Source organism: Aethalodelphis obliquidens, unplaced genomic scaffold (genome assembly GCF_003676395.1).
Source record: "Aethalodelphis obliquidens isolate GAN/ISIS:26980383/991018 unplaced genomic scaffold, ASM367639v1 scaffold22, whole genome shotgun sequence".
NCBI classification, from domain to species: Eukaryota; Metazoa; Chordata; class Mammalia; order Artiodactyla; family Delphinidae; genus Aethalodelphis; species Aethalodelphis obliquidens.
The window spans coordinates 1146068-1153533 of NW_020837966.1; the positions used below are offsets into that span (position 1 = coordinate 1146068).

General features: G+C 41.9%; 1 pseudogene; it reads left to right on the plus strand.

Annotated features, from left to right (window-relative positions):
- Positions 1-5840: 5840 nt before the first annotated feature.
- Positions 5841-7160, plus strand: LOC113627947 (40S ribosomal protein S7 pseudogene; annotated as a pseudogene).
- The last annotated feature ends 306 nt before the right edge of the window (positions 7161-7466 follow it).

Here is a 7466-nt window from a genome sequence, read left to right on the forward strand (position 1 = left end):
AAAAAATGGTTCAGAATATTGTTTTTTTTTATTTATCTATTCTTTTAACAATATTTTATTAGATTCAGGTTTTAGAGGAAAGCGAAACTGACGAGAGGTTCCAACAGTATAAGCTGTTAATTCTAAAGGAGGAGCCGGAGGAATAGTAGGACATGGCTCCTGATATAAAGGAGTGGTAGCATTGTTTTTTTTTTTTTTTAATTTAACCATCAAATTTTTTAACTTTGAAAGTATATCAGAAATTTCATTTTGTTGAGAAAGTGGCATCTCATTTTGTTTGTTAGTCTGTTCTTAACCTTTATCATCATCAGAAAAAGCCCCTTTATCATTGGAATCCAAAAAATCCTTTCCTGTCTCAGACACAAGGGGAGGAGGAGGCGGAGGAAGGTCCTCTATAGGAGACTCATGAAATAGAGTACGAAAAGCAGCAGAATGATCGGGAGCAGAATTCGGACGCTGAGGGCGTGCCCCATTGTCACTTTTAGTTTTAGATTGTAATGGTTTTAGGGCAAGGGAAATTAATTTACAAAGAGACCAAATACGGACAGATATAGGGTTTCCATGTTGATGAGCTCTTTTTAAGGCTCGCATAACCTGTTTTTAAACTTTTAAATTCAACTGGTTATGACCAGTAGATTGAAACCAGTAACAATGTTTACGTACCAGCGCAAACAATTTATCAAAAGATTTTGGTTTTACTTTTACTCCTGAACTCCTTAATAACTGTTTTAGGAGTCTAATGTATTGAAATTTTATTGAATGGGAATTCCCTATTACAGTTACTCTACTGTTGTCGAAGGTTTCGCTTACTCTGAGCGGACCAGTTTTTCCTTCTGTCTCGCGATTATGCGATTACTTACCTTTAAGTCCCTGTTCGGGCGCCAAATGTTGTAGTTTATCTTATGACAGGGCCGAAAGTAAGCTCATCACACAAGATGAATTGTGCCGAAGCACAGCAGTAGAGGCCTGTCGTTCGCTCAGGCAAAACGGCGCCGTCTGTCCTGTTGTGGTAGTTTTTATTAAAGTATTATTTAGGTTTACATTTTAAGACTTGTTTTTTTAACATTTTAGAAATGCCAAAGCAGCAACCTATGTTTTTATTAATTATACAAGCAATAATTGGCTTTCTTGAAAACATGCCGTGTTTTGTCCTTGAGCGCAAAAGCAGCACAAAGTTTCACCATTATTTTGATTATACTGAAGTAGCACAAGGACATTTCCTTGTGTTCTCACTATTTTGATTATACTGAAGACATTTTATGGATCAGTGTCCAAAGCACTCAGTGCTTTTTTGTAGGCCCCTGGTTTGTCGGGGGGTGCTCAAAGCATTTAGGACTGTTTATAGCTCTGGCTTATTTGTTAGCCCCCAGTTTGTTGGGGGGGGCTCATGGGTTACGTTTTTTTTTTTTTTTTTTTGGTTACGTTTTTTTTTATGTCCTCAGTTATTTTATTACAGATTTACATGGGGCTGCCCAACTTTTCCAGCACCACTTGCTGAAGAGACTGTCTTTTCCTCATTATATATTCTTGCCTCCTTTGTTGAAATTTAATTGACTGTAGGTGTACAGGTTTCTTTCTGGGCTCTCTATTATGTTCCTATGATCCATATGTCTGTTTTTGTTCCTATACCATGGGTTTTTCGGGGGTTTTTTTAAGATTTTTTTTCCCATATGTGAACCATTTTTAAAGTCTTTATTGAATTTGTTACAGTATTGCTTCTGTTTTATGTTTTGGTTTTTGGCTGCGAGGCACGTGGGATCTTTGCTCCCCGACCAGGGATCAAACCCACACTCTCGGCATTGGAAGCCAAGTCTTAACCACTGGACTGCCAAGGAAGTCCCCATGTTGTTTTGATTATTGTAGTTTTGTAGTATTGTTTGAAGTGTAGCAGGGTTATGCTTCCTGCTTTGTTCTTTTTCCTCAGGATTGCTTTGGCAATCCTGGGTCTTTTATAGTTCCATATAAATTTTAGGACTATTTGCTCTAGTTCTGTGAAAAATGTCATGGGTAATTTGATAGGGATTGAGTTAAATCTGTAGATTGTTTTGGGTAGCATGGCCATTTTAACAATGTTAATTCTTCCAATCCAAGAGCATTCTCATTCAATTTAGACCAATTCCAAAATGCCCCCACCCACCTGGGGACTACATAAGCCCACACAGTCTGGCCTTGCCCATCTCACTCTCTCAATGACCTCCCTGGTGGCTCTGCTAATATCAAAAAAACCCCAGCACCCTCCCATCGCAGTGCTTTGCTCTTGCTGCCACCTTTCCTTGGATTGTCTTCTTGCAGGTGGAGCCCTCACTCCATTCAGGTTTGTCTCTGCTCCATGTTCCTTCCAGGGAGGCCTCCTTTGATTTGACCACCTTATTGAAATAGCTTTCCCTCCCACTACTGTATACTCTAGCTCCTGACTCTGCTTTCCTATTTCAGTCCTCATCCCTACCAAGGTTATCTTACCTCTCTGTTTTCTGTTTCCCCCACCACGAGAGGTGAGCTCCAAAAGAGCAGGGACTCTAGGTTCAGTGCTGTGTTCCCAGGATCTAGAACAGTTGGTTCTCTCTCCCTCTCTCTTTCAGTGTGTTATTGGCTATATATTTTAACTTTCTGTATATTATGACATTTTGACATCATTTTTGAACATTCCTTTCTGGCTTGGGTAGACTACCCCTCCCAGGGCTGGCCAATTCTTTGAGATGGCAAAGGACTCAGCCTGGAGCATGCCTATGATTTGCAAACCAACCAATCCAGAGCCTTACCTCCTCTCTCGGGCCTGTGCACCCCAGAGGGCAATATTCCAATGCCTTAATCATCGCAAGTCCGGATTCCAGATCCAAGGTCCAGGTACCAGGCATCTGGGGACCACTCCTATAACGTAGAGCCCACCCGAATTACTCAAACAAGCCAATCCTGAACTGATTACCCTGCCCGACCTTGCCTTTCCTGCTTCAAGAAAGACCATGGCAAAAGTTCTTTTCTCACCCCTGTCTTCTGCCGCTTGCCCAGTACCTGATGCCTGTCCTCTGACCCTGTGTGACATGAGGTGGTGACCTCTTCTCTAGGATCTGTAAGTACAGTAAACCTTGTTTCCTATGCCTCTCCTATTCTCATGTGGCCTCACCTGACTGACCATCACATCGCACAAATAAGTGAAATCCACATAACCATTTTTATATTAACCACATAATATTCAGTGGCATTTAGTACATTCAAAGTGTTAAGCAACCACTATTATATATATCAATTTCTAAAATATCTTTATTGTCCTAAAAGAAAACCCCATACCCAAAAAGTAATCACTCCCCAGTACCTGCTCCTCCAGCCACTGGCAGCCACCAATCTGCATTCTGTCTCCATAGATTTACCTAGTGTGGAATAATGCAATATTTTGTGTCTGGTTTCTTTCACTTAACGTGATGTTTTCAAGGTTCATCCACGTTGTAACCATGTGTCAGTACTTCATTACTTTTTATAGTAGAGTATATGTCCATTGTATGCATACGCTACATTTTGTTTATCCACTCTTGATAGGTATTTGGACTGTCTGCACCTTTTGGCTGTTGTGAATAATGCCACTATAAATACTTAGTAGCTACCCCATTTTACAGCCCATCAGCAATATACAAGTGTTCCAATATTTCTGTATCCTTGCCAACTCTTGTTATTTTCCTTTTAAAGAAAATTCTAGCCATCCTAGTGAGTGTGAAGTGGTGTCTCATTGTGTTTTCTTTTGCATTTCTCTTATGATGAGTGATGTTGGGCATCTCAATGTGCTTGTTGGTCATTTGTGTATCTTCTCTAGGAGAAACATCTATTCAGGTTTTGAAAAAAATTTTTAATTGGGTTGTGGTTGTCTTTTTGTTGTTTCAGTAAATATTTAGGTAATGAATGAATACACAGTTCTATCCACGCCCTGGATTTGTGGCTTTACCATGACTCAAATCTTTCTCCCTAGAAACAACTGTCCCACCATCCCTGAATGAATGGTTCTCTCATCAACCACCCCAAATCCCTCATACCCAGAAGACATGTCTTTCTCAGACTCTTTGAATTTTTATTTCTCTCTGGCAGTGTGTGTGTGTGTGTGTGTGCGCTGGGTGGTGGAAGGAGGAGCTGTTATTGTGTCTCCATTCATCTGGGCATACTGTTCTCTAGCTTTGTTGGTCTTCATTGCTGTCTCTGTGTCTCCCTCTCTGTCTATCCTTCATAATCTTGTCTTTCACTCTAATTATAATTATCTCTTTATGTTCCCCAGTATCTTTCTCCTTCAGTCTCTGCCTTCCTCTGTCAACTCTTATAATGTCATGTCTCCTTGTAGCTGTTTCTCTGACACACAGGATTTTCTGATCTGTAAATTGCTGGCAGAGATCATTTTCTTTAACCTGCCCATCCTCAGACACAGCTCTGCTCTTCTGAGCCCTGATTACCCCTCATCCCTAGAAGCTCCACAAGGATGGGTGGAGAATTCCCATGCAGGGCACCCCACATGATTGCTCCTGGGTGATGGAGGCACCAGCCTAGGATGTACAACTACTTAGAAGAATGTTGGAATAATTTATGTATATGGCCACAGTGATTGGTTCAGGGATATGCATATGATGCAAGCCAGGCCACTGGGACTTAGTTCTGGTGCCGTGGTAGAACTACTAGGATTGATGGCTGTAAGAATTACGAAACCAGAGCTGCTGGGGTACACCACATGGAAATAGCTTGCTGAGAATGGAGCCAACACAGAGGAAAGTAGAACCAAAAGATGGAAAGAGAGGGACTAAGTCCTAAGGATTCCTTTGGGCCTCTGGACCCAGCCATGCCTGAGGCTACCACCCACTCTACTACGGGAATTCTTACTTTTGTGAGCCAATAAACCTCCATTTTCACTGAAGTTGGGTTGCCAATAAGACAGGTAGCAAAGGAGTAGGAGATCTCAGCAAATTAAGAAACGCTTGAAGGAGATTGAATTTTATGTAAGTTGCTTTTCAGGAAGGGGTTTTCAAAAATTGTTTTTTGAGTTAGAAACTTGGCAGAAGGTATGCCTAGGAAATTCTTACAATAAACATGGGATTATCTCTCACTTAATGCACCCAGAAGACCAGAACATTCTTGTAATGCTGTGTAGTGTGGTAAAAAAGAGAAGTGCTGTGGAGTAATGAATAAATCAGCTAATCATCTATAATTAGAATGGCCTGAGTGTGAATCTAATCATGGATTGGTCACCTGTGAGCCAATGTGGCATTTTGTCATTTGCCTAGTTCAACAAGTCAGCAGGAGGAAACCATGGGCAATCATCAGCCATTCATGAAACAACTGCGTGAGGAGAATAGATGAACTAGTCAGGTCCTTCCCTTGCTCTCTACTCCACATATGCAAAGCATGTCTGTGGTAGCCTTCACTCCAAGATAACCTCTTAGCTCTGCCCCTGAAGAAAGTGGTCAGTCTGCTCATAAAGAGATCCTATCATGGGTATTGAACGTAAGAGGGAAATAGGGCAATGTTTTTCGAACTTTATCAACAGTCCCAGTGATGTGGAGGGTCTCATTAAAGCAGATTGCTGGGCCACACTCACCATTTCTTTTTTTTTTTAAATTAATTTATTTATTTTTGGCTGCATTGTGTCTTTGTTGCTGCGCGTGGGCTTTCTCTAGTTGCGGCGAGCGGGGACTACTCTTCATTGCGGTGCATGGGCTTCTCACTGCGGTGGCTTCTCTTGTGGAGCATGGGCTCTAGGCGTACAGGCTTCAGTAGTTGTGGCACGCGGGCTCTAGAGCGCAGGCTCAGTAGTGTGGCGCACAGGCTTAGTTGCTCCGTGGCATGTGGGATCTTCCCGGACCAGGGCTCGAACCTGTATCCCCCACATTGGGAGGCGGATTCTCAACCACTGCGCCACCAGGGAAGCCCCCACTCACCATTTCTGATTCAGTGTATCATGTTCCCAAGAATGAGTATTTCTAACAACTTTCCGGGTGATACTCTGGCAGCTCTTCTAGGGAATACCACTACGTTAGAAAAATCTACAATTCTTCCCCTTCTGAGTGGGAAACGGTCAGTTTTGCCTCCTATGAGTCTTTCTCCTGTGTGTCTCCTTTACTACTCATACAAAACACTTAATTTTTGACACTTTTGGAAAACCCTATTTCAGTTCTTTCCCTTCTCAAGAAAAGGGGGTGTAAAGCTGAAAATTCCACACTCTGATTATATATTGATCTTTTCAATGACCAGCCTTCATCGTTAGTCCATCCAGGAGCTCTCTCAGAATCACCTCATTAGAACAAAGGACACGCCTATCATCCAGGAAATTATAAGAATTTCAGAAGCTCTGTGTCATGATCCAGTTCAAAGACCAAATATTAGAACAAAAGATGCTCCTAGTGCTGTTATCACTTAAGAAAATACAAGGGTGCTTCCTGGGACTCTCTAGGCTTCCACCGTTTCTCTGTGGTTCTTCCGGTTTCTCTACTGGCGCCATTCCCACCTCTTCCCCTTTGCCTCTGGGATTTAACGAGCTCTCCTGAGACCTAGGCCTCCAAATGTGGGGGTGGGTGAGGAACAAATGTTAGTTAGCCTCATTGGCAAGGTCAAGGCCATGTTCAGTTCCAGTGTGAAGGTCATGAAGCCCAATTGTGAGAAGCTGGGAGTTCAAGTCTGGAATCTTCCAGGCCCTCGTGGAGCTGGAGATGAACTTGGACCTCAAGGCCCAGCTGCGAGAGCTGAACATCAAAATTGCCAAGGACATTGAAATTAGTGGTGGTTGGAAAGCTATTATAACCTTTGTTCTCATTCCTCAATTGAAATCTTTCCAGAAACTCCAGGTCCAGCTATTGTGTGAGTTGGAGAAGAAGTTCAGCAGGAGACATGTTGTCTTTGTCACTCAGAGGAGAATTCTGCCTAAGCCAACTCGAAAAAGCCATACAAAAAATAAGCAAGCATCCCAGGAGCTGCACTCTGACAGCCGTGCATGATGTGATCCTGGAGGACTTGGTTTTCCCAAGTGAGATTGTGGGCAAGAGAATCGCAAGAAACTGGATGGCAACTGGCTCATAAAGGTTCATTTGGATAAAGCACAGCAGAACAATGTGCAATACAAAGTTGAAACATTTTCTGGTGTCTATAAGAAGTTCATGGGTAAGTATATTAATTTTGAATTCCCATAGTTTCAGTTGTAAACAAAAATGACTAAATAAAATATTATTCACAATTTAAAAAAAAGAAAGAAATTACAAGGTTTTCAGGAGCTCTGTGCCAGGGTCTAGGGGCAAAGACCAATATATATTTTCTATTTCTTCCAAGTCTGTAATATCTTGATGTAAGAAATAATCAAAAGTGAGGGGGACATGTCAAAAGAATGCATAAGCCAGGCTGAAGGGCTCCCAGTGGCCAAATCTGGGTCAATTTGAGCACCAAAATTATGATGATAGCAGATTATAACCTATAGAATTAAATAGGAACCCATCAGTTCACACCGATATAAA